A 6,517-nucleotide genomic window follows, 5' to 3' on the forward strand; every position below is an offset into this window, starting at 1 on the left:
ATGGTAGTGGCACAGAACAAACAGAATAATGGAACACAAAGAATGCCTGAAAATGAAATCAGACAGTTATTGTCATTTGGCCCATTACAAAAAATGAATATACAATGGGGGAAATGTTACCAACAGGCACATGAAACCGATCAAAATCACTAACCATCAGAAAAATGCATGACCAAAACACAATGAGAGCTTATGTCACTCCTGTCAGATGACTATTATCAAAAAGTTAACAAACATAAGTGTTGGTGAGGATGTATGACAAACAACCCTGATGCACTACTGGAGTGAATGTAAATATGTGCTGCCACTGTGGAAAACAACGTGGAACCTTATCTAAAAATTAAAAATGAAATATAATCCAACATGTCTATACCTGGATACTTATTTCAAGAAAATAAAAACACTAATTAGTAAATATAATTTCAACCCTATACTCACTGCAGCAATATTCACAATAGACAGGATATAGAAGCAGATTAATTGCTCATCAATAAATGATGGATAAAGAAGATGTGTGTTTATAGTATATATATCCACAAATATTAACTACAGATTTATCTATATTTATATATATATATACACACAATGTATATATATGCCCTATGTGTTTGTGTATATATATATATATATATATATATATGCACACACACACATAAAATTACAATGGGTAATTACTCAGGTATAAAAAGAATAATTTCTTGTCATTTGCAAGAAATGGGTAGACAAAGACGGTATATGCTAAGTGAAATATCTCAGAATGAAAATGACAAATGCTGAATGATTTTACTCATATTTGTAATTTTAAACAAATGAACAAAACAACACAGAAAAGGAGTTATAGATATAGAAAGAAACAGGTTGTTCACAAGACGGAGGGAAATGGGGTGAGGAAAAAGTAAAGCTGAGGAAAATGAAGAGAGAAAATTTTGCAGTTGCAAATTAAATGAGTCAGGGGCAAGAAATGTACTGTATGGGGAATAGTCAATGACTATGAAATATCTTTAAATAGCAACATATCATAACTAGATATATTCTGGTGATCAGTTTGAAATATATTAAAAATAGCAAAGGGTATGTTGTGTAAGAGAAACTAACAGAGTGTTATAGATTAAAGTACATTTCAAAGACAAACATACTGATAGAAAATAATTAGATTTGTAGTTAACAGAGGCAGGGTTTGGGAAAGAGAATTGATTAATGCATTCAAGAGCTACAAATCTACAGCCGTAAAATAAACGTGTTTTAGGGATGTCCGTAGTAACATGAAAATTACAATAAATACTGCTTTATGTTCTATATGAATGTTGTTAAGAGAGTATACAATGAGGTTCCTCATCACGACCAATAGACAAATAGTATTTCTTTTATATTGTATCTAAATGATATAATGAATTCTCCCTAAAGTTGCCTTGATATTAATTTCAAGATACTTGTAAATCAAATCAATATCTTGTGCACCTAAACTCACACAATGTTTTATGACAATTATATCTCAATAAAAGCGGAAGAAAAAATGGAAAATCAATGGTAATTTTTCCCATGAAATTTCTCATGATTGTTTTTGCAGCAAGTAATCTTGAGTCATGATATACTTATCATAGGTAAAGATAGTAATAAATAAGTGATTCTAAAATATTTTACATAAAGATACTTATAAAATTAGTGTTTTACCATGCCTTTATCTTTCTACATGTTAAAAGCCTACTGCTTCTGTAGGCGACAAAATTTCATTCTGTGTATTCATCTGAGTTTAGGGAATGGATACAAATTTAAAACTGGCTGCTCTTGCTGTGAGTGATTAGGTTCACTGTTTGTGACCTATGGTCTCATCTCCCCGACAGCATAGGTAAAAAATGAACATGCTAGGTAGCTAAAAATCTCAGTATGATAAAATCTCAGAACTCCTACAATTCTTAACTTTTATGCAATAGGAATGCAATACTGACAAAGACTTGATTTTGGATAACAATGTGGTGTTTTCTCATGGTTGCATTAGGGTATGTGAGAATAATCCCTGAGATCCACAACAAACATTCTAGCTCAATTGCTGGGCAAATAAGTGTAATGGTTCTGCATTATTAGCACTGAGTACTGCTTTCAAAATGATGACTATGCTCACTCTATTCCAGGTAGTCCAAGGAAAGAAAGGTTATTTCTATTTCTAGGTAAACTGGAATAAGTCAGTAGTTCAGCCTCTATAAATTTGTCACGGGGTGTTCAAAACCAAAATAAGTTATGTCAAAAATTAGAATTAAAAAAAATTAGACATAAGCTTAAATTAAAAATAAGACACAGTCTGTGATGGGCTCTGTGAACTGGAGAATATATATGTCTCAGTCCAATTCAAGGGTTCAGTGGCTTGACCTTAGGATCAGCTCTGGATTCAATGAACAGTTAACAATTAGTATACTGGGAGAAATTTAATCTACCACTCCCTGATCGGAAGAAAACCTGGTGGCTCAGTGAAACTCTTAATTCACATAGATTCTGCCAGATGCAGAAGAATAATTCACTGATGACTCAACTAAAAAAAACTTAGTTACTTCTTAACAAACCATCTTCATACACACACAAAATGGTAGACAGATTTGTAGTTATTAGTGGGAAGTATTCAGTGGGCACAGCGCAGAGAATAGTTTTCACAGCACCACCCAAATTTTGTACATTTGCCAATAGTCTAGATTTTCACAGGTAGAAAACTACAGATGGACAAACAATATTCTTCTTTAGAATTTCTAATTTTGAAAGGAAACTGTAGATTTTGACTTATCAGTATAGATCCTTGTTATGATGATCACGCTAAGACCCACTGTCTGACAAGAGAGCTGGAAACTAGCTGCTGAACAAGCCCATCTGAAGCCCAGACTGCTAATGCAAAAAACAACATAGCCACCATCTGAGCTGAGCTGACAAATTTAAAAGCTTGATGTTTCTGTTGTAAAAACAACCAGTGCTGTGCAGACACAGTTCTCCTGCTGCAAGTGGGCCTTTTTATTCTCTTGGTAAAGGTCATAATGGTTGCATGTTGCTAGAACTTACCCTGGCTCACTTGCCCTTTCTCAAGATTATCAAAGGCTTTCTTCACAACAGGTGACACATTTTCAGGACTCAATCTTGCCATTTCAGTCTTATCAGTTGACACTTGCTGCATGATTGTGAGCAGAAGCCTTAGGCTCCCTGACTTTGCCTACAATATTTCTAGCATTTCACATTCTGAAAATGCTTCACTTTTATTATAATTTAATGGGAAATAGACAAAGCCTTCCGTGAATATTTTATATTTCTTAATATCTGCAGAAATTTGGTATTCTTGCAGTTGAACAAATTTTTAATTCCACCACTCTCACCTCCTTTGAGTCCACACATTTTAGATTGCAATTTGGTAACTGAATATGACCACCCCAACCAACGGGCAAGTACCACTTAGATACTTACTGTGTGAAGGTTAGAAGGGGCACAATTTCTGTGGGGTGTATGAACCTACATTAAATGTTTGCAATGGCACTGCCTCTTCTGGACAAAGCTCTGATTCTAAGAAGTAAATTTATTAGAAGTCAGTATAGTTATTCACATGGGGAAGAGAATCAGCAATTTTGGGGTGGGTGGGTGATGAAGAGACAGGAAAAAATGCAGCAAATGGGAATTTAGTGCTTTTGGTTTCTGGAGGTATGAATGAAGAAGAAAATAATACTTTGTCTCCTGTACCAACATCCACTTACTCTCTTGAGTGACTAGTCCTTGGGCTATGAAAAGAGCTAGTTTGTGGTGAAGAGTAAAGAACATAACGAAATAGTTTGAAAACCATGAGAGTTTTGTTGTTTCAGGAAAGTAGATTTTGCTTAAAGTCAACATGTATTTTTCATTCACTAAATAATAAAATGCATTCTGTGGCATGTGCTGTGCTTTCTGTGCCGGTATCCAAGTTAGACAAGGAAGGGGGGATAGACAGAAAACATCTGGAGGAGGTGGCTTCTGTGCTGAGACTGGGAAAGTCTAAGTAGGTAAAATGAGAACACTCTAAGCTCAATGATGAGCTGAAGCAAAAGTGGTGAGGTTGCAGCTAACATAGTTGACAAGCATTTGCCTGGATATATCTCCAGATACAGTGAAACATTAAGATATGCCAAGGTACTCAGATGCCAAATTTATAAAGAAATAACAAAACTAAGTTGAGTTTCTGGGGTTAGATATAGAAAGGCGTATAGTGCCACCCTGAGGACTTAAGCTTGTATTTGGCTGGAACATAAAAGTAACATAAAGTATTGACTAGAAGATATAGTGTAGACACTTGAGAGCAGGAAATGAAAGCACCAATTGGAATGCTTTGAGAACAGCACAAAGAACACCATAGATAAAATTGCTTCTTAAATTCTACCACATGATGAATGTGCCATCTGGGACTATATCATGTGACCTTTATGATTCCAGGGATGACATAATCGAGACCAGGATCCCTGGGCCAGTTCCGTCATTTATCTCCTGTTCCAACTTATCCTAACTTATCACTTTTGATACTTTCCAATATGAACCAGAAACCAATTAGTACTGTTCCCTCTCTCCATGTTTTAGTCTTTTCCCAAAATCTTCCATTTTCTCTTCTTCCTTACAAGAAATTATTTAAATTTACTCCCATATTTTTCCATCAAATGATCATATGAACCAAATATCTCTTTTTTTCTTTAAATGGTAACTTAATCTCCCATTTAACACTTAAGTCTACTTAAAAAATATAAGGAAAATACAGGTACACATCTATGTTTATTGTTCAAATAAGAATATTGCAGATATTTGTCGACATTTGCCAACATCAATTTTAATCTTTGTTATCCTGCATAATCTGGTAGTCCTCTGGTAGATCAGTTGTAATAAGGATGACGTTCATAAGCTGAAGATGGCTGATGATTTGGCCTTGAAAAAGAAGTAGCTGATGTATTGGCTATCTCTGGCACTGGAAACCGTGGGTTGATACCTGGTTGAAGTTTAGAAAAACGACCTTCATTGCGAGATATGTTGTGATATCCATTTGGAAAAGTAGGAGGTTCCTCCATCAGTCCAAAATAATTGCACTGTATGGGAGATAAGGTGCTGTACTGAGAATTAGAAGTTGTAGTTGTAATGAAGTTCACAACACGGCCATTTGCTTCATTGTAGCTGCTTTGAGAGTGCCCGTGGATAGTGGTCAACTGATTTAAAATAGCACGTTGATCCATTGCAATTTGGTCTGGATGTCTAAATGACATTGATCAAAGAGGAGAAAAATCACCTCTGATCAGGGTATTCGTATCACCATTTATGTGGCTAGTAGAGGGCTTTCTTATTAGAATCATGTTTAAATTTGCAGAAGGTAAAAATACACTTTCTCCTCTATTGTCAGCCACAAAATCTGAATTATGAGTGTCCACATTACCCCCTGCTTTAAGTGCTTCTTTTTGAAATCTTCAGCCAATGAAGCCACCAGAGAGGCATTTTTAATCCCAACTATTCCTTTTATACTCACTGAAATCAGGGGACAGCCTAGTTTAAAATTTGGATTATGATAGAACTGATGCTACAACCAAAGGAGAAAGATTTTAGTAATATTTTAAACTGAAATACAAGACTACAATAAGCCTAACCTATAAAACCTCAGAATTCACGTTTACTATGCAAAGATATTATCATCAAAATATGAACATTGCTGACGATATTTTGAAGTTCCTTATTTGGAAAATACCTTTTAAATAGTATAGTCATCAAATTTATGAAGTTAGCATTTGCAGTAATGGTGAATGCCACTTTTTAAAAGCAGTTTTAATACGTTTATTTAAATTTGTGGTAAGATTCATAGTTGTAAGCAAATTTCTCATAATCTTGACTACATAAGACACTGTCCTCATTTTTTTGAAAAATAAAGTATTTTAGTTTTAATAGTTTTGTACATTTTTCAAAATCTTGTTTTACATATATATTACCATAGATTGATGTACAAAATAAAATTTTATATATAAGTTACCAAGTGGTAACTAAAATTTCATAATACCTTGCTTAAAACAGAGACTACTTTTTCTTCTGCCTGAAAGTCAGCTAGAAAAGCAGATCTTCGAAAATTCTGCTGCTCTTTACTGAATCCATAAAGGTTAAGCTCTCTAACTAAACTTTCTTACTTCCAGGTTCAAATATTCTGAAAGGAGACTTTCTTTCCAAAACTTCCTTCATAAAGGCATCTTCATCCATCACTATGGAAGTTCCATTATCATCCCAACAGATGGATTTAAATTGGTCATTCCCAGCCATTTTCCGGAGTATTCTTGGATATGTCAGAGAACGAAAATCATTATCTTCATCTGGTTCAGAGACACAATGTTTGTAACATGGCCTTTTTATCAGGGATTCTTCAGACAAATTCTGAAAAACATTTTCCTCACTCGTAGACCTCAAGTCCAAGTCCCCAGGGAATGTTTGATCACACAATAGAGATCTACTGTACATTCCTGAAGCAGTTGGTCCATATTTAGGAGACAAAACTTGAATTTCTGTA

The 6,517-nt window shown here is 34.6% G+C and overlaps 1 long non-coding RNA gene across 1 annotated transcript; it reads right to left on the reverse strand.

The window, feature by feature from the left end:
- Positions 1-4,739: 4,739 nt before the first annotated feature.
- On the reverse strand, positions 4,740-6,279 carry LOC140693842 (uncharacterized). The gene is made up of 2 exons (XR_012069546.1): positions 6,020-6,279; positions 4,740-5,066 (listed from the first exon to the last, which is right to left on the reverse strand). It is a non-coding gene; the product is annotated as an uncharacterized lncRNA (long non-coding RNA).
- Positions 6,280-6,517: the final 238 nt, after the last annotated feature.

Source organism: Vicugna pacos, unplaced genomic scaffold (assembly GCF_048564905.1).
Source record: "Vicugna pacos unplaced genomic scaffold, VicPac4 scaffold_20, whole genome shotgun sequence".
NCBI lineage: Eukaryota > Metazoa > Chordata > Mammalia > Artiodactyla > Camelidae > Vicugna > Vicugna pacos.